This window comes from Euprymna scolopes, chromosome 21 (genome assembly GCF_053919585.1).
Source record: "Euprymna scolopes isolate OS-2025 chromosome 21, ASM5391958v1, whole genome shotgun sequence".
Classification (NCBI taxonomy): Eukaryota; Metazoa; Mollusca; class Cephalopoda; order Sepiida; family Sepiolidae; genus Euprymna; species Euprymna scolopes.
Window position 1 is genome coordinate 69,586,199 of NC_136502.1, and position 22,799 is coordinate 69,608,997.

Genomic DNA, 22,799 nt, shown 5'->3' on the forward strand with positions numbered 1-22,799 from the left:
TGGTTTCTGAAAGTATAAAGATCCATGAATAAGTGTCAAAAATAGAGGAATACCAAGAAAAATGATTAAAATTATAGTTTAAAATAGACTGGAACGCTAAATATTGATGACCCTGTCTATATATATATATATATATATATATATATATATATATATATATATATATATATATATTCTATATAATATGCCTTTCTCTCTATATATGTATTCTATATAGTATTCCTCTATATATGTATTCTATATAATATTCCTCTATATATGTATATTCTATATAATATTCCTCTCTCTCCCTTTATATATATATATATATATATATATATATATATATATATATATATATATATCCTGGTTCATGGAAGCATACTTGTGATGTACTTCTGGCCGTGTTTGTCGCTCCCAGCTCACAGAACCATAGATGCAACCCAGCAGGGCTACATTCTTACTTGTCTAGGGGTGGACCCCTTAAGGGTGATCAGACTCTCACTGGTCACAGGAAATATCTTCTGCTGCTCAGGGCACGTGAATGTGTATGACCCTAAGTCCGTGTGGCAACATTGTCAATTCTGGCCGTCACTCTAGCTTCGTGCTGGATCCAGTCTGTCTCCTTCATCATCTGGCGTCAGGGGATATCTGAAACAAACTGTATCTTCATCCAGGCTGGCAAATCGAGAAACAAGGAAAAACTCTGGGACATTTTTATATAATGAAACAAAATAATTATTCATAAATCGTTTTACACTTGTTTAGTCGAGTTCTTTGATTCAAGTTTCATGATGCAGGTTGCTTACTTAAGTTCCACTAATCAATTTCCCAGCTAAAAACAAGAGCTTTTCAACTTAGCTGTTATGAGAGTTTCGCCCCCCCCCCCTGGCGGGGTGAGAGCGATGTGTACGTCTCGATGCCAGTCAGTAAAAAGGACTCTGGACTCTATTCTAAAAAAGACAATCGTTTTTATCAAATCAGAAATTACTCCCTCCACCTTTTTGGAGTTATTCTTCTCTTTTCCATTCTCTTATTCTTTTTCTTCTCTCGTGAACTCATTTTATTCTTTTCATTTTCTCTTTCTTTTCTCTCTTCTTCGTCTTTCATGACCATATCTCTCTCCAGGTTCAATTTATCCATTTATCCGTCCAACCAACCCATCACTGGTTGGTGATCTGGCAGTTAAACACAACAGGTGGGCCCAAAGGACAACACCTCCCAGACACCAAAACAGACCTTTTGAACCCAAGTCATTGTACCTGTCTCACTCAATTAGTAGTTAAAATTCATGTTTTTTACCAAATCTAATTAGAAAAACAATCTCTTGTTCCACGAATCATATTATCAGATCTTATATTTTCTTTTCTCATTGAAATATTTACTCTTTTCTGGTGGACAGGAATCTCATAAACATTTGTTTTTCCTCTCCCATCTTCTCTTCCTCTATTTGAAAAGCAAGATCATCGTCATATGCCTCTCTCTCTCTATATATATATATATATATTCTATATAATATCCCTTTCTATATATATTCTATATAATATGCCTCTCTCTCTCTCTCTCTATATATATATATATATATATATATATATATATATATATATATATATATTCTATATAATATGCCTCTCTCTCTCTATATATATATATTCTATATAATATGCCTCTCTCTCTCTATATATATATATTCTATATAATATGCCTCTCTCTCTATATATATATATATATTCTATATAATATGCCTCTCTTTCTCTCTCTCTCTCTCTCTCTATATATATATATATATATATTCTATATAATATGCCTCTCTCTCTCTCTCTCTATATATATATATATATATATATAGAGAGAGAGAGAGAGATTAATACAAAATTAATACAAAATAACCCGACTTCACAAATTGATAAAAATTTCATTATCATATTTTACTTATAAGGTAAAGCTAGAATGCTCGAACACTCGAGGTAGATAAAGCCAAAAATGAAAGCATTGTTGAATTAAAAGAAATAAATAAAAATACAGAACCCAAGATGCCAACCCCGCCACCCCTCCAACCTCTAATACCTCCTTTAAGTACCCAGCATAAAATCAGTTAGGTCGGCTATTTGCTTCTTCGGTATGAACTCCGAAAAGCAGGGTCAAACTCTTGGGACCAAAAGCTAAGTTAAGCAATTTTTCTATCTACAACTTTTGAAATCCACTTGTATTAATATCGCAAAGATTTGTGTACTGCAAACTTCTTTTTTTTCAGCTCTGACTTAAACTCTGAACATTTTAACTGTACTTATCTTGTAGTTTTTTTAAATCTTTTTTGTCAAATATACTATTATTAACCAATATGGTTTTCTTATATTTAAAATGAAAAAAAAAAAAAGAAATTTTCCAAATTAAAACTGTACTATTATCTAAACTCAGAAAAACGAGGCTTTTTCTCTGCAGCATGCATTATTTTTAACTAGTCTAAACTTAATACATAACCCGAATGGTATTACCTATAACCAGTTTTTAAATGAGTTCTTCAAATGTAAATTAATACAAAATAACCCAACTTCACAAATTGATAAAAGTTCAATTATCGTATTTTATTTATAAGCTCGAACATTCTAACTTAACGTAGATAAAACCAAAAACATCCATGCATTAATATGGGAGGAGAGACTATTTGGAAATATCGTCCTAAACTGGGAATGGAGCAACGGACTTATATAAGTAGATATTAATAAGTCCTTCTTACCTTTTTTTTTTCAAATGGAGAATAGATAATGCACTGTGGATGTGTTATTGGCAGCTCCAGTAACTCTCGCTCCTCCTTATTTGTCCCTTATTCCTCATTTTCAATGAGTGATTTTTCTGACAAAGGATGAAGAAAAAGCTGCTTCCCAGGTCGGTAGTACTTCGTGAACAGTAGCCTGAGATATCGGAAATTTTCTGTTTCTATGTCTATCCTTGTGGCCATGTCACTAGTAAGGGTGCTGGAGGTAAACGTTTCATCTGGGCTGACGTTATCTGCCTGATAGTCAAGGACCGGAACCTTGGATTAACCACTAAGGAGGCTGTCCTATCAACAGGTGCAAAGTACTGGGGTTGCTGTATTGCCATTTGGTGAATGGATTCTGGACCATGCAGTAGTTTCTGGTGGGGCCTATCGATGCCATACTAGTGGGTAATTGTTGCGGCTTTACCTTATCATGTGCTACAAAAAAAAAAAATGCCTGTCTTTTTCTCTCTTACTTTCCCTCTCTGTCCTGCTCTAACCAAGTCTGTCGACCTGTTCCACAAATCCCAAAATCTCAACATAAAATATCTCAAAAAAAAAAAACAAATAAACCTAGAACCCCATCCTTCAATGTAGACCCCTACTACCATGTCTTCTTCTCCAACATCAGGGGTCTACGTTCCAACCTTCCAGAGGTTGAAACCCAATTATAGGAGACGAAACCGAACATATTCTTTCTAAGTGAAACTGGCATAGGGCTGACCACTTTCCTAGATGAGTTTATAATTAAATGATACTCTAACTTAAAATCTAAATCTGATCCCCAAGATCGCCATGGGCATGGAATATTAAAGATGGCTTTCCGTATGGTAGGGATATCTCCAGAGAAGACCCTAATTTACCTTATATGTGCTTCCGAGTTGCACTTGCTTACACCACTGTATTTATATTTGTCCTCTATCGCCCCCACAACAGCGGGGTTACTATCTTTAAGAGTATATCTGAGAAAATTGACCACATCCTGTCTGCTCATACTTCGGCTAACATTCACATTTGCGGTGACTTCAATGTCCATAATGTGGAATGGCTGACCCACTCAAATAAGACAGATGATGAGGGGAGGTTCTGTCATGATTTTGCCATTGCCTATGACCTCACTCAGATTGTTCATGAACCCACTCGTGTGCCCGATACTACCGGTCAGTATGCAAGCCTTCTAGACCTCTTTCTCATAACTTCCCCTGAGCTATGTTCATGTTTCGTTCTATCTCTCCTGGGATCCTCTGATCACTCCATTGTATCAGTTAAGATAAAAATGAAATGTAATAAGTCTTCAGACGTACCTCTCCACTGTACTGTATATCGATACTCTATGGCTGACTAGGATAGCTTCCATACATTCATATCTGATCTACCTCTGCATTCCATGTTTAAAAAGGATGTGTCCTCTATAGTATCAGACCTGACCGAATGGTTACTTGTAGACATAGACCGATTCATACCATCCAAAAAATTTCAACAAAAACCTAACAGCCAGCCATGGTTCAGCCCAGAATGTGCTGCTGCCATCGTGCACAGAAATCACTTTTTCCATAGCTACCAATGTAACAGATGTACTGAGACTAAAGCTGCTTTCAGGACTGCCAGCAATCGCTGTAAAAGAGTAATAAAAAATGCAAGAGAGCTATATGCCCAGTCTGTTAAATTCAAAGTAGCTGAGCAGGGGCTTGGGTCCCACCAGTTTTGACAAATAGCAAACAGGATCTTGAACAGAAGCGTGTGTTCTATCCCAACCATCATCAATAGACAATTGCCAAGAACTTTGCAGCTAATTCTACCCCGACAAAGGCCATAAACTCCCCGTATTTCCTCCTATAACAAGCAACACACTATGTGGTTGATGGGCAGAAATCAGAGGCCCACAGTATTAATGCTGGAGTCCCTGAGGGGTTCATTTTGGGCCCAACTCTCTTCCTGATCTACATCAATGATCTCCCAAAACACATACTTAAATCATTCGTTGACATCTATGCTGATGACACGACTATCTATGGCAACACATCAAAGGCCGTAAATGACAAAATTCTCTCTGATTCTCTCTCCTCTGATCTTGAGCGTGTGGTACAGTTGGGAAAGAGATGGCTGGTTACTTTTAATGCATCTAAAACCAAGCTCCTATCTTTACATCATCAACGCTCTGATCCACATCTGGCATCAATTGAAATGGATGGCTCTTGTCTTGGGGAGGCTCCATGTTTTGACAAGCTTCTGGGTTTGACCTTTACTCCTGATCTGAAATGGAACACGTACATTGTCTGTTGCCCAGGTCGCTGGAAAAATGATGGGATCCTTCTACCACTCCAGAAGATATCTCACTACTGATGCAATTCTCTATCTGTATAAAAGCCAAGTACGCCCAAGGATGGAGTACTGCTGCCACATCTGGGATGGAGCTGTTAAAAACAGCCTATCCTGCCTTGACAGAGTACAAAATAGACTTTGTGGCTTAGTGAGGGATGCCATTTTCTCTTCCCTGCAACCTCTCTCCCACAGAAGAGACGTTGCGAGCCTGTCTTTGTTTTATTGTTATTTCCATGGCAAGTGCTCGTCCGAGCTCCAATCTCTGGTCTCCCCTCGCCAATCTTTCATGAAAAACACCCGTCTAGCTAAAACCATTGTCAGTAATTTTCCCCACTCTTTATCTGTGCCTAAATCAAAACATAGATTCCATGAACAAAGCTTCTTTCTTAGAAGTGCATGCCTGTGGAATTCTGTTCTGTTTGCCTGTTTCCCACCTAACAACAACTTGGATGTCTTCAAGTCCAACATAAACAAATTCTTTATGAATCGCCCCCTTAAGTAAGACACTTTTTCAAATCTCCAATACTAACGATTACTACGATACTATCCCATTGTACATGCAATAACCCTTATTCTCGAGTGGCTTCCAGGCCTTGATAAGTGATGACCTTCATGTAAAAAAAAAAAAAAATATATATATATATATATATATATATATATATAAAATATAAAGCTGAATGTCTGTGTGTGTGTGTCTGGTGGTCACGAATAGGCTCCTATATGGTTGACTATTTAAAAAAACTGATTGCATATAATGATAGAAGATGTATCGAGACACAGGAATGGGTATGTTTGATCTGGCAGAACAGTGATTCATTAAAAAAGTATGGAAATAAAAAATTTTAAAATTTAAAAAAAAAACATTTACAAGTGTTTTTGATATAGATGTACATAAGAATACTTTGATAAGTATGTTTTAACTTAAATAGGGATGGTATAATAAAATTGTGGGATCTGCGTTCGTGCCTGGCCTCCATAGAATGGAAATAGGCACAAACTTTAATAAAGACTTTTCATATCTATCTGCATAAGTATACTTTGATAATTATGTTTCAGTTTGAAGAAATATGGTATAATAAAATTATGGGGTGTTCGTTCGCACCTGACCTTTATAGAATGGAAATATGTCACAAAGATTAACAAGGGTCTTTAATATAGATCCACAGAATATTGTGATAAGTGTTTCAGTGTGAACAGGTATGGTATAATAAATTATGGGGTTTATCTATTTTATTTTTACTTTCATCATATTTTGCTTTGGTTTTGATACCCCCAAATTCAACCCAAATTTACAACCCTTCCTTTTTATAACCTATCATACTTTCATAAATCAGAGTCCATTTTCTGTAGGTTGTTTTTGAACCCAGTCAACGATGGGTACTTTTGCTAGTATATATATAAAACAAAACTACAGCCCTTTTTAAACTGAATCTCATTTAACACCGGGACAAAAACACCAACAGTATTTAATAACTAACATGAAACTAAACTAATAAACTATAACATAAATTAATAAACTATAAAATAGGAAAATCGAAACTAAAAATAAAATAAAATAAAAATAATTTACCCCACAACCCTCCAGCACCCACCTTTATTGCCAATTAAAAAAAAAAAAAATACACCAAGACTCAAAGGAAAAAAAAAACAACAAAAATTGCTCCTGACAATTGGAAAGTGCTTGTGGAAAAATATGGACGAACAACAACTTTTGAGCACCATTCTATATAATATGCCTGCTGAAATTACAAAGACTACTTGGCAAGTGGAAAAGATTTCCAGAAAGATCGGAAAAAGGAATAACTCTATCGTGTTCAATCAGACGTGTCTAAATAATGAATTGCTGCCAGAATATATATATATATATATATATATATATATATATATATATATATATATATATATATATATACACACACATACTTCAGAATAAAATTATCCAACAATCAGCTGGTATTGAAACCTGTGATTATAAGATTTACAAGACATTACTGGCAGTAATATTCTATAAGTATTATTCCACCTAAATAATAATAATAATAATAATAATAAACAGATCAACCGAACCCATGTAAAAAAAAAAAAAATTTTTACATGGGTTCGGTGGATCTGTTTATTAATAAACATGTGATTTGGTATATTTAATGTTTTTATAATTATAGACCATGAGCTTTGGGTTTCACTCTGGAGTAGCTTCAAATTGTTAATAAAATAAAATAAAACCGCTACGCAAATTAAGAGAAACTGAACTGAAGACATTCACTTTGGATTTTACCATGCAATTTGGACGTGAATTTTTATATCCTTTTCATTAACTTTCCTTACTCTATGATATTTAAATACTTAAAAAAACTTTGAATTGTGATTTTCCATGTCTCACTGACTTTAGCAAATAAGGTGTAAACCATATAATTATTTGCTCTGAAGAGATGGTAGACATCGAAATCCTATAGGATAAGGACTTAAAATATTTCTAATGTATTCTTTGTCTTACATAGAATAGTAAAAATCTTTGATATGAAACTCAAACATTTCACGTCATAAATTTTTAAATTCATTGAATGAATAAAATTTGATATATATTCTCAAATGTTACAGAGAGTCAGAAAAACATTAATACCGTTAGTTTCATATTCAATTCAAGGGGATCAGTTTATGGTCGAGAAATATTGAATTCTCTTCAGCCTCTGTTTATATATATATATATATATATATATATATATATATATATATATATATATATATATATATATATATACTAGCTGTACCCTGCCATGCGTTGCTGTGGCTAAATTTGGTGTAATGGAAAATTCTAATAAAAAGAGAAAATGCATGTTTCTTATATTCTTAGTACAGCAATCCACTCTAAAAAAAAAAAAATGAAAAAAATGGTACTCTTGCAGAATTGGATCCTGATCCTCAGGATTACCGTCAATCATTGCTTGGGCTCGACCAACAATCAGTGGATAAAACTAACGTTGAAACGCTAAATGCTTTTTTTTTTTCTGTATACAAAAATATGAGTTAGTAATTAATATTTGAGTGATGGGGGGGGGTACTATACACAGATTCGAAAAAGTTGTCCAAAAACAAATGAAAGCAAAGGTAAGGTAAGTTACATTTCTACCTAACTGGATAATTGCTTAGTGTTTTTATGTAAGGTAAAATGTTTAATCGGCTGGAAAAACAGAAATGGTTGCAGACTGTTGAATACGTTGAGTTTGGGAAATTAAGTTGAAAACTAAAAACTATACAATACAGTGTCAAAAACCCACCGAATATGTTACCATGACATAGGCTGACATAATCGGTGGGTTTGTGACAGTATTTTGTATAGTTTTTTAGTTTTAACTTACTTTCTCAAACTTAACATAATCAACAGTGTCCGCCACCATTTGTATCTGTCAAATACACCAATAAACACTGTTTTTCGAGCTGACTAAACGTTACATTAAATGAAAAGGGTTTGTATTAACAGATACAAAGAAGTTGTCAAAAAATGAATATATAACAAATAAATGTTATCAAAGGCAAGAAAAGTAAATGTTCTACCTAACTGGATAAGATTGTAGTGTTTTTATGTAATGTATAATGTTTAATCAGTTCAAAAACATGCAGTGTTTATCGGTATATTTGAAAAATACAAATGGCGGCAGACTGTATCGAACACGTTAAGTTTGGGGAAATTTTGGGAAAATGAGTTTAAACTAAAAAACTATACAAAATACTGTTAGGAACTCACTCAATATATGTTACTGTGATGTAGGCTGACATATAATCAGTGGTTTTAAATTTGGATCGATACAGGTAACGACTTTTAAGAGTCCCTTTTAGTGATTACCTGGTTTGAGGATATTATACAACTAAATGGCAAATCTGCCCCAAAAATCCGGTATTATTTTACTTTAAGGCCCGTCTCATGTTCGTATATAATGAAATATTTTATTGTAGATTTCAGTGTACTAAAAACGAATCTGCAAACCGTTTCCGTCGCAAAAAGAAAGTTTTCATGATATGAAGAAATTACTTTTTCGAAAAGTGGGTGATCACTTTTCAATTTAAATTTAACTTAGAATGAGCACCCACTTTCTGGCCACCTGAGAGAAGGGCATATTTCTGTGTGTGTGTGCGGGGGGGGCGGCCGACTCCCCGCCTCTCCAACCAATTTAAGCAGGTAATTTTAAAGGATTTTCCAAGGGTAGAAAGAAAGCCCCCACCCCAAATATCGTGGCCACAAAGTGGGTGATCATTTTACGTTAAATTATTATGGAAAAGTGATCCTTCACTTTTTTAAACTAACATTTCTTCATATCTTGGAAACTACTCGTTTGCCGTAATTATAAAGGTTATTTTCGTTTTCAGCGACCCCGAAAACCTATAGGAGTGGTAATTTTAAAGGAATTTTCGAGGATGGAGTAATTCCTCATATTTACCTTTTTTTTTTTTTTTCCAATAACATAAGAAATTAAGAATTAAACAAATTTATGGGGCTAATGCACTTACCGATCCGTACTATTTTTTAAATCGTATTTCAAAGTTTAATTAAAGTTGTTTTTTTTTTATTCAATTGTATTATAAATAATGTTAATGCTTCTGTACTGTTCCTTGTCTGCTTAAGTTTAATTTTTGTTTATTAAATAGTTAGGTGAAAGTCCAGAATAGTTACAAAACACCCTCTTCTCCCCATGTTAAGAATGACTTTTTAAATAATAACGTTATTATTTCAGCACGGATCAATAAGTGCATGAAAAGCATTCATATTTTAGAATAGATGCAAAACTCCCTCCCTATGTTAAGAATAGCTTTCTAAATAATGGTATTATTTCAGCATGGTACCTTCTCTGCATAAGTACTATCTTTTGTTTATCAAACTGTTAGGTGAAAATATAAAATAGTTACAGAACACCCTCCCTTTCCCATGTTAAGAATGGCTTTCTTAATAGCGTTATTTCAGCACGGTACCTTCTCTGCATAAGTACCATGTTTTGTTTATTAAATTGTTAGGTGAAAGTACAATACTCATGCAGAGAGTGATCCGTGTTGAAATAATAACGTTATTATTTAAAAAACCATTCTTAACATGGGGAGGGGAGGGTGTATTTTAACCTTACAATTGAATAAAAAAACATATAAAACTAATTAAACCTCGAAATACGATTTAAAAAATAGCGCGGACAAAAAAAACTGTACTTTACCAACGAATCTTATATCGAAAAACAAAAAAAAAACTCAAAAAGCAAGCGACAAACTTTTTTTGGCCTTATATAATAAAGAAAAAATGTGTAAATTAAAAAATTTGGAAGATAAACAAATGAATTATTTTTTTTAATAGCGTTATTTCAGCACGGTATCTTCTCTGCATAAGTACCATGTTTTGTTTATTAAATTGTTAGGTGAAAGTACAGTACTCATGCAGAGAGTGATCCGTGTTGAAATAATAACGTTATTATTTAAAAAGCCATTCTTAACATGGGGAGGGGAGGGTATATTTTAACCTTACAATTGAATAAAAAAACATATAAAACTAATTAAACCTGGAAATACGATTTACAAAATAGTACTTTACCAACCAAGCTTATATCAAAAAACAAAAAAAAACTCAAAAAGCAAGCGACAAACTTTTTTTTGGCCTTATATAATAAAGAAAAGATGTGTAAATTAAAAAATTTGGAAGATAAACAAATGAAATATGTTTTTTTTTTTTTTTTTTTTTTACTTATCGAGTTAACAGAAAATGAAATCTTTCGTCAATTCGTGGCTGTGAAATGAATCGAACCGGAAGTTCAGTTTTATCAACAGAACAGATTTGCAGTAACGGTTAAAAAAATATATTTTATTTAATATTTTAATTTTAATGATTCACGAGGTAAATTTATTTTAATAACATAAAAACATACCCCGACTCTAAAAATGGGTTGTCTGAAAATTTCAAATAAATTAGTAACGTAGAAATATGGTTTTATTCGTTTAGAACGAACCAACTTTACATTTATATATATATATATATATATATATATATATATATATATATATATATATATATATACACCAAATGGGTGATCATTTAGGAATATTAGGCACTGTATTTTTCAGGTAAGTAGGTATATGTTTTCAGAAGAAAATTACATCATAAGAAATGAAATGTGTAAATATGGAGTGCTTGAATAAATTGGTGAATTTTTAAATGCATTTCAGATGAAATCATTATTACATACTTGTCATGTCAAACTTAGTATAAATTAAAAAAATTATGAAAAATAACCCAGTAGAAAACTAAGTACAAGTAAAAATAGAATTTTTATTGTAGCAATCAAAACTTTCTACAATAGCAGGCAGGGGTGAAATCTTGCGGCTGGAGATTTAAATCACAAGCCAGCTCTCAATCACATGACCAAGTACATAAAAAGCGAAATTGGCAACTCTTCCTTCTGTTTCTCCCTGGCTTTCGCTGGCAGCAGACATTCGCCTGGGTCTTCGAGTACAACAAGCTCACATGGCGACCTGCAAACACCAACTTATTTCCACGTTGTGGTACCCACATGGACTTTCTTTATCATGCTACAAAACTGGTCTCGTCGATACATCGAAACTGAATCCTAGCACCCACTACAGCACATAAACACTTTGAAGACTCTGCTCTTTCTTTCTCCTGTAATCAGCCTCCTTCATCCCAACGACTATTGGCCAGGGTTGGATCAAATACTAACTTTTAACAATTGAAATACAAATACTTTCGTTAAGGTTACCAGAAATACAAATACAAATACTTTTATTCCTAACTCTAAAAATACAAATACAGATACTAACGCTAAAAATACAAATACAAATACTTTTATTCCTCAATCTCAAAATACAAATAAAAATACAATAACTGATTTAAACAATCTGAAAATATGCGAAGAAAAGAAGAAAAAAGAAGAAATATTTCCTTCCAAATTTGACATCTACATTACACTCTATATCATGTCCTCATTGCATTTTATCATCATTAGAGCTCTGAAAGTTTCCGGGCCAAGTTTGGCTCGCTCTGGGGTATAAAAATTACCAGCCTTGCTGAAAACTCTTTCAGATGGTGCCGATGTTGCACAGCACCCTAGAATATTTCTGGTGAAAGGCTTCAAAATCTTGAAGCTCTTGTTTTCCCGCTAGTACCTCAGTGGGTTGACGTCAAAAGCCAGAACACATTCTTCTAAGTAGGAATCGAGTTCTGCCTTTACCGCTGTAGTGTCGCTTATTGATGGACTTACATTTAGCTTCCCAGCTGGTGGCATGTAGGCAAAAAGACGAGGGCGTTTTGCATTCATGTCAGCCTCGTCTTGATTTGTGTTCACGGTCATGAAAAACTTCCTCTCTTGAACTGTGTTCTTCAAAGACAACTGAGTTGACTGCAAAATAATTAGGTCCACAATCTTCGAAATATTTTTATTTTTCATTTTTTCACATGACAGCCATGACAGCTTAAACCTGGGGTCCATGACAGCTGCAGCAATGACATCAGTCCTATCAAGAAACGGATGCAATCTCTTTTTGATAGAAGACTGTAGTGCATTAGCCAAGTTTAAGCAGTAGGTTGGTTTACTTTCCATGAATAGTTTGAGGCTGTGTTCAAGGCCAAATACAACTGGTGCAACGCAAGAAAGTGTCACCATGTTTTCTCCTTCCACTTGCGACATTGCCTCTTGGAATGGGTCCAAAATTTGCATCACTTCTTTTAGCATTGCTATTTCCACTACGTTCAATTCTCGTATGTTCTTGCACGATCCTAGGAGACAAATAGCTGAGTTGACGCCATTGACATCTTTGAGAACTGACTTAAGCATAGTCAGTTGAGAGTTCCATCTAGTAGCATTAGCAGCCTGCAGTGAAATCCCAATATTTTCCAAGAACGGTGCTGCCACAGTAGATCGCCGTATTGCAGCTACAATACTACAGCACTTGTGTATCACAGTTGCAATTGCGCTGCTTCTGACACTGGGATCATTGAAGGCATCTCGTATGCAGATTTGTTGTGTGTGTGCAAAGCAACTGGACCGATCCGGTGGAAAAAGGGCAAGGACTTCATTCAGATCAAGTTCTTCTTCCAAAATATCAAGTTCTTCTTCCAAAATATCAATGTTATCTATGTCTCCATTTTCCTTGATACTTTCATTTTCCACTTCATTTCCATATAATCCTGGTAGACATATATCAAATGCTCTCACCATAGACGAAGCATTGTCTGCAACCACTTTCCTCACTTTGCCACGAATTCCAAATTTAGTCACTACATCCTCATATGCTGTAGCAATATTTACAGCTGTGTGTCGCCCCTCAAACTTATCACAAGCAATGACCCGCGACTTCAGCTCCCATGATGAGTTGATGAAGTGTACGGTGACACCAAGAAAAGATACCATTTTCTGATTTGTCCAGAGGTCTAGTGTCAGGTAAATAAGACTGAGGTTTTCAACCTAGTAGATGAGAACCCTCAGCTATCCCTCCTAAAAATGTAATTCTACTTTTTTTCAAAAGATTACTTGTGAACATCTAGAAAAGGAATATTTTATAATTTAAATTAAGTAATTAGTTTCGCATATAAATTATACATAAAATGATCTTTCATTTTCGGGCCATCATAACTTTTTAGGGTAGTTAACTTTTTTCTATCTCTAAGTCTGACTGGCAAAATTGTAAAACCAAATGAAATTGCCTTAAAAAATAAAAGGCACAGAATTTATCTCCCATAGCCAAAAATATATACCCCCATTTAGAAGAATTTTTCTTTCATCGACCAAGGACAGACTAGATAAAGTTAGGTCATCAGAGCAGGTACTACACTTTAATGTAAGCATTGATTGACAACGGGGACAGATTACATAAAAGAGATGTTTATAAATGTTTTTTTTTTACGATTATGATATTAGTAACCATTTGGAGTTACAATCTATTTAATATTACACATGAAATCTGAAGAAAACACTTACAATGAGTAAACATGCGAGTATAATCGACAGATTTCTAAGATGACAGCATAATTGAAAAGTAGTTGGTTATTATCTTAGACTCCACATCTACTTACCATTTTTACTAGTGCCATTTTTTCCATACCATATTTATTGGTAAAATTTGTAAATAAGTTTCTATTTGTCAATCATATTCTTAAAAGAATTATGTCAGTCGTCAGAAGACCAAATTTACTCAGGGGATTGGAGGTATCAACTTAAAATATCTCTAAAATATTGATAAATTTAATTTTAGTCATAACTCTAAAACTAGACTTTGTTTCCAAGAACAATCTATGCGTCATTATTAAGGCAAATGTGTCTATTAATCCAAGATAGTTAGAAAATCTATAATTATTGACTTTTAATTAAACTTTTGGGACTACTCAGTAAAAAGTATATGAATACTTAAAAATATTCATTTTAAATACAACTTTAAATAGCTATAGTTATAAGTTTTCAAATTTCTATAAATTGAAAATAAATTAATTCAATTAATTTCAAGACACTACTTTTAAAGAATTTCAAACGAAAAATACAAGAATTAATTATTTCAGAGGAAATATACTCAGTGACCTAATTGGCAGGGACAAGGCGCCAGCACTAAAAAATGTCCCCAAAATGGTTTCATACTCAACTGTGAACTCTTTGAAAGGGTCCATATAGACATTTAGTAAGTAACTGTGAAACCGGATTAAACATTTAGGTATGAGATTCGCTTAGTGCGAGAGGGTGTAAATCCATGAATGGGAGTGGGAGGTCAAAAGTTTTTTTTTTTAATCTACAAGTTTAGACATCCAAACAACTGTTTAAATTACTTTATTATAACTTTTTCTTTAATAATCCATATTTAATAAATATTTATATAAAATTATCCGAAAAAGGCCAAATTTGAAGCATAAATTTGAAAAAAAACAAACAAAAATTTTGAAAGCCAAACTGCTTCAAAAAAAGCCAAATTCGCGAAATTTGGCGTTAAAAAAGCCAAGCTGGCAACCCTGAATTGAAGCTACTTGACTCACAGACTTATCGTCACTCAACTAGCAGCAGCGTGTTTGACTGGAAGTGGACAGGGCTGGTAGACTGGTACACGTACGCAACATGTATGTGAACAGGGTTGGATAAAATACTGACTTTTAACAATTGAAATGCAAATACTTTCGTTTAGCTTACCAGAAATACAAATACTTTTACTCCTAAGTCTAAAAATACAAATACAAATACAAATACATTTATTCCTAAATCTAAAAATACAAATACAATTACATTAAAATTGTATTTAAATACAATTGAAATACAAATACAATTGTATTTGATCCAACCCTACTATTGGCTACAACATGTGTATAAAGATCGATTCTTCTCTTCAACAAGCCAGCATAATATTCAATCTATCTTTACCCACTTCCAGCTACTAATCCTTTTCTCTCTTATACACACTACTAACAAAGATGACAAATAAAGTTGCTTTTGAATATAGAATGAAACTCCATTTCGTTTGTCACTTATTCTATAATATAATTCTTGATTTTTCTCATATGTTTTAATATAGAAAAGTTGTGCGACCAATTCAGTTTGACAAACTGACTTATCGCCCATGAATTGAATTGAATTAAGGGTCCATCATTTTTAAAATCAACAAAAATGAGTATATTTTTTTTTTAAATATATCGGCTGGATTATTTTTTGTAATTTTTATAATTTATACTAATTTTCAACATAATATTTTCACAGAAAATATGTTGGTTTAAAATATTACTAATCTACACAAGCATCAAATACATTACACAGATCGAGTTGAATGTTTACAAAATTGAGTTTAACAGACCGGAAGAATTGCTCTATGTAAAAATGCAGTTGAATTGAACTAAGTATTTTCATTATCACAGAAAAAAAAATGTGAAAGAAATATTTTTATTCATACTTTAATTAAAATGATAGATGGAGAGTTTGATAAGTAGATCAGCACTTATTGATTCATGTAATTCTCGGAGTTTTTAATTTCAAATGACCATCTGCTTTCAGTCTCAGTTTTAAAATTGAATAATTCTCTCTTGTTTCTCTCTCAAGTGACGTCATATTCATGGGTAATCTCATTTGCTTATTACTTTGATTCTGGTACCCTACCTCGTTAAATCTGACCCTAATATAAATCAGTTTAGTCATTATTAATATATTATATACACAGTGATAAACCATGTTCCTAGCAAAACAATTCTCTATTGATTATCATATTGTAGTGCCTCTGCTCAGCGTGGCCTGATGATAAAATACATATTTAAATATTTTTTTTTCATGCAGACTTCGTATTTATTATTATAAAGTTAATACGCTATTTATTATTATAAAGTTAATACGCTATTTATTATTATAATCTGAGAACATTATGTTATGCACAGAATCATTTTTTATTCGTATTTGGATTTTCTGGACTACTACAGGGGGCAGCATTTTGAGATGGTAAAGATAGAAAATAGAAAAATTAAATAAAATGTTAACAAAAAATCAAAAATATCATGCCATAGAGAGGGAACTTGCCGATAGACTGAATTTTGATAGAGTTTATTAACTTTGCAAAAAAAAAAAAAACCTGAAAATTTTATTTCTAAATTTTCAACCTACTTAATGCCTTGCAGCAGTTCTCTTACAAAGAAATTTTTTGTTAATATTTACAAATAAAAAATATTTATAATTTGAATTATACGTTTTTGCTTAGAAAGATCTTTGTTTCATTTCTTTGCGTATCCAGTCTTTGTGTATACAGTTTGTGTAGCCAGCAAAATTAATTTAACAATGTTTTCATGATTTGACTTACATGTTTTTATTTTGAAAAATCTTTGGTTTTCATGGATGACAACTATATATATATATATATATATATATATATATATATATATATATATATATATATATATATACATACATACACGAGTACTGGAATAAAATGAAAGTCTAGGACTAATAACAGCAGTCTGAAGTTAGATCCTTGATTATAATTCCATGAAAATAAATATTTTGAGGACTTTCTGGAATTTTGAACGAATTATCAACAGCCAGTCAGGATGGTGAGGGTCAAATCTTACAACCGCTCTGGGTGGCAAAAACAGTTGTTACACCATGGATAATCTCATTTGCTTATCACTTTGATTCTGGCACCTTACTTCATCAAATCTGACTCTGAGAACATTATTTTATGCACAGGCTCATTTTTTATTTGGATTTGGATTCTTTGGACTACTCTCTTCATCTTGAGTGTCATTTTCACATTTTGATTGGACCCGTGTACTTAGAGTACTTGAAAAAAAAATCAACTATAAATGTGATATTCTCTTGAAAGTTAAAGGTTCAATTCTTAGTGTGAATGACTGAAAAATACAATTGTGAATTACTTAGGACCTCTATCTCATCATGGCTGATGAAACAAGAATATGCTACCCCGTAAAAAGGGTTCTGTTCAAGATTACAGGTTAATGAAGATAGTCAAAGATAAAACATGATCATATTAATTCGTAGAAGACGTAATTTTTCTCCATTTTTTTAAAATCATTTTGTTGGTGTTAAGTTCATATATTTTAGTTAAAACATGCATTCAATAATTTTTTATCACAAAAAAATCAAAACATGTTTTTATTTTATCATTATTTTTTTTAATCATTTTTTTTATTTACAGATGGATGGAAACCTTTTTTCAAGTTTTCAAAAGGAATTTCTGAATACATAAACCTTATTGTGTACATCTACATTTTATAGAAGAAAAAAGACTGAAAATATCTTCTCTTAAATCTGAAGAGAAATACTGTTTCTGAAAACATACAGGTTCTAATAGAAACACCATTTCCTAAATTCCTGAATGCGCAAGCAAATGAGGTACACAAACTTTAAAGCAAAATAAAAACCTACAAATACTTTCTTTTAATTGGAAAAAAATACTGTTTCCAAAAAAATGCAAGTTCTGATAGCAAAACCATTTTGAAGTTCCATCAGGAAAATTTCCTAGAAAATCCATTTCTGAATGCACAAACTTTAATTTAATGGCTAAAAATATTTTCTTTAAATTTGAAGAGAAGTACTGTTTCCAAAAATATACAAGTTTTGATAGAAAAACCATTTCCTAGCAAATAAAATACATAAACCTTAAAACAGAATAAAAAAAAACATTTTCTAACAAATAAAATACACAAACTTTAAAGCAGAGCAAAAAAAAATAAAACTATTTTCTTTTCAATGTAAAGAAAAATACTGTTTCCAAAAAAAAAAAGCAAGTTTCAACAGCCAAACCTTTTTTGAAATTCCATCAGAAAATGATTTCCTAGCAAATCTTTTTTTATGCTCAAACTTTAATTTAAAATTTGAAAAGTAAAACTGTTTCTGAAAATATGCAGGTTATAGCAGAAAAAAAAATTCCTAACAAATTAAGTTCTGAATACACAAACTTTAATTTAAAGCCAGAAAATATTTTCTTTTAAATTTGGTGAGAAACACTGTTTCCAAAAATATGCGGATTTCAACAGGAAAAACGATATTAGGAATAACAAATGATATATATAACGATATTAGGAATAAATGATATATAAAACGATATTAGGAATAACAAATGATGTTGTAAATACACGAACTTTAAAGTATGATGAAAGGACCTGAAAATATTTTCTTTTAAATTTGAAAAAAAATTCTTTTTTCCCAAAAATGCAAGTTCCGACAGCAAAACCATTTTCATGTGGAGTCTGTGGAAATTCATTTTCGCAACAAACTCATCTGAAAGTCCATATCCGTACACATACAGGAGAGAAACCATATTCCTGTACGATTTGCGGCACTTCCTTTTCCATCAAAGCAAACTTGAAACGACACACGCAAACCCATATGCAGGAGAAACCATTTTCATGTATCATTTGTGGCTCAACATACTCCAGCAAATCCAGCTACGACCGACACATGGTGATCCATACAAGAGAGAAATCATTCTGTTGTGACATTTGTGGTTTGGCGTTTGCTGACCTGAAAACTCATCTGCGTGTACACACGCGAGAGAAACCATTTTGTTGTGGAGTTTGTCGTTCAACATTTTCACAGAAGTCACATTTGCAAAAACACATGAGGAAGCACACAGGTGAGAAACCATTTTGTTGTGACGTTTGTGATTCTTCGTTCTCGTCAAAATCGGGTTTGACGCGACATGTGCGCATTCACTCTGGAGAAAGACCGTATTCGTGTCAGGTGTGTGGATATGCGTTCACGCAAGAGTCACATTTGAAAAAACACATACGTATGCATACAGAAACGTAGCTATGAGTTCCCAGTGGAAACATGCTGGCTCTCCCAAACCCAAGAAAGCCAGACAGAGCAAATCCACCCAGAAACTTATGATGAGCCCCTTTTTTTACAGCATTAGCATGATCTGCATGCACTGGATTCCTACTGGACAGACAGTCAGCAAGGAATACTATGTTGAGGTTTTAAGGAAATTCAGGAAGAGATTCCGTCAGAAGAGGCCATTACTCTTCAAATCAGATCAGTAGCATTTCCACCAGGACAATGCACCAGTCCACAGCTCCACCCTTGTCACAAGATGGGCATCAAGACAGTTCCTCACCCTCCTTGACTATAGAGTCAAGACCTTGCTCCCTGTGACTTTTGAGGAAATGAAAGAAAAAACACATACCTGCATACAGAAACATGGCTACATATCTAGAAAATAGCTGTTATTCTCATAGTGATATAGGATATATACATACGGAAAACTACCTACATAAAGGAACTCTTCATGGATGACCTTAAGCTGTACGCCAACTCTGACACGGAGCTGCACCACCTTCTGCAAATAGTATGCATACAGAAATGTAGGAGAGAACTTGAATGCTTACTAAACACTATCTCCATCGTTCCAGTAATTACAGGAGCAACTGGACTCATGAAAAAGGATTTCAAAAATAACCTGGCAAATATACCCAGTGAACCAAGTGCAAGAGATATTCAAGCAAAAAACTTTACAGGAACATTCGAATATCTACATATCTCATATAGAGATCAAGTGGATTCTAGGACAAGAATTCATATAGTTTGGTGGAACATGTGAATCTTTGTTTTTGTCAAAATCAGATTTGACGTGACGCATGCATGTTCACTCTGTGGAAAGACTATATTCATGTCGGGTGTGCAGATATGCGTTCATGCAGGAGTCACATTTGGAAAAACATATGCATGCATACAGAAAATCTGTAAAAACTTAAATATCCCATGTAGTAATAAATCTTGGGAACATGTTTACCAGAACGAACAGTTGGAAATAAGTCATACACAATTCACTACGACTACGAAATTCCTACAGCTATATACCTAGAAAATGGGGCATATAAACCTGACATAGTGATATGGGACAGGAAGGAGAATGTGGCAACCCTAGTTGAAGCGTCCCTAATGATGCTGGCCTTAACAGAATTGAAAGGGGGAAAATAACAAAATACCAAGGACTTATGTACGACATGAAAAGAAACTGGAATTTTAAAAAGGTATCAATCATACCAGTCATTACAGAAGCAACCGAACTAATGAAAAAGAATTTCAAAAACTAGTTGGCAGATATACCCAGTGAACCAAGTGCAAAAGAAATACAAACAATAGCACTTAAAGGGATGGTTAGAATCTTAAAAAGATCTCTCGGTTGAAGTAACTAAACTAATGGGAGAATGTTTGGCATCTGGTAGAATGGCCCATCCCCAGGAAAACACAATGATAAGAAAATGTAGCTACGTATAAATCCATTTCTTAATGCACAAACTTTAATTTAAAATTTGAAAAGAAAAACCATTTCTGAAAATATGCAAGTTTTGATAAAAAAAAAATTCTTAGCAAATCAATTTTCTAATAGAATAAAGTTCTAAATAAACAAACTTTAATTTAATGCCTGAAAATACTTTCTTTTAAATTTGGTGAGAAATACTGTTTCCAAATCTATGCAGGTTTCAACAGGAAACACTATGTTAGGAATAACAAATGGACTTCTAAATACACAAACTTTAAAGTATAATGAAAGGATTTGAAAAATTTGATAAAATACACGTATGCATACAAGAACTTCATTGCCTACTGGATACTATTCTCAAGTGTCTAAGGTTTCTCTGTACATACACAGGTCAACCTGACATGAGGATATTTTTCTACAAGTAAGTCCTGACTAAATATTCAAAATCACATCATATTCACAGCCTAAATAAGTTCTCAATATGGCTAGCCAACACTGCCTTTTACAAGGAATGAGGCAGATTCTCCAAGTGATGTTACCTCAAGTAACAACACAAAGCTGGATACTTCATCAGACTAGATGAATTCTTGTTCTAGAATCCAGTAAAACCAAGAAACCATAAAGATATACTATAACACATTTAAATGGTTAATTGTGGAAAGGAAAATTATCTTCTTGACTTCTTTAGTAAATCAGTGTTTGGAGAACTTCAATGGAATATTCAAATATCTATGTATCTCATAGATATTGAGTGTTAGCCCCAGGAAGAGGGGCCCCTTAATTTTTGAGAACTTTGACTGAAGTAAAATGAAACAGAGGAACGTAGCTACATAGCTAAAAACAATTGTTATCCTGATATTGATATGGGACAAAAGGGAGAAAGTAGCAACTCTAGATGAAGTAATTCTCCCTAATGATGCTGGCCTTAATAGAGCTGAGAGGGAAAAGATAAAGGTATGAAAAGAAACGAATCTCCATAATTGCAGTAATTATAAGAGCAACCAGTCTCATATCAAAGAATTTTAAAATTACCTCGCAAATATACTCGATGAACCAAGTGCAAAAGAAATACAAACAATTGCACTCAAAAGAACGGTTAGTATCTTCAAAAGATCTCTTGATTGGAGTGACTGAAATAGTGGTTTAATGTCTGGCATCCAGTTGGATACCTCATCCCCATAAAAACAAAACGATTAGAAAATTAAAACATAAGAATAACTTGAATGCCTACTAGACACTGTCCTCAAATCTCTAAGGTCTCTCTGTATAGGGGTTTGTAAGGTCAACCTGACATGAGGATATTTCTCCCTATAAGAAAACCCTAACTAAATATCCGTATAAGATCTCTATTAATCAAAAGGGATCATGCACTTTCTCCAATTTATGTTACTTGAAGTAATAACACGAAGTTTAATACTCCACCAGACTAGATGAATTCTTGTGCTGAAATCCAGTAAGACCAAGAGATCAAAATAAAAGATATACTATAACATATTAAAATTGTTAATTGGTGAGAAAAAAATTATGTTCCAACTTCTTTACTAACTCAGTGTTTGAGATGGAATACTTCAATGGAACATTCGAATATCTATGTGTCATATAGAGATCAAGTGTTAGTCCCTAGTAAGGGGCTCCTTGATTTTTTGAGAACTTGGACTGAAATAAAATGAAATAAGAGAGTAATGATTCAATTCAGCATGCCAAGATGAGAGAAAAAATTGGCACTGAATATATACAGGGTGACCAAAAAAAACGGGCCCCAACTCTAATTAGGCCCCATTTCCTAGTGTTCAAATGAAATGAAACTTTGGTCATAACTAGTTTATTATATTCAAAACATCACATCAAAACACTAGGGTTTTTGGCCCTTTTTGCTCCGTTCTACAGCATATGTTCTAGATGGCCTCCATTTAGCTTTTGTTTTTTTGGGGTCACCCTGTATATAGTCTAATTCTGCTCTCGTGGGGAGGCAAGTAAATAGGAACATTACCAATGTACACGCAGTTTAATGTTTTGT

The 22,799-nt window shown here is 33.2% G+C and overlaps 1 long non-coding RNA gene across 1 annotated transcript in view; it reads left to right on the forward strand.

Annotated features, from left to right (window-relative positions):
- The window catches only part of LOC145242452 (uncharacterized), a 52,889-nt gene extending 30,428 nt beyond the window's left edge, over positions 1-22,461 (forward strand). Inside the window, exon 2 of the long non-coding RNA XR_013862740.1 lies at positions 17,711-22,461. This is a non-coding gene — a long non-coding RNA (uncharacterized LOC145242452). The remainder of the gene's footprint in view (positions 1-17,710) is intronic.
- The last annotated feature ends 338 nt before the right edge of the window (positions 22,462-22,799 follow it).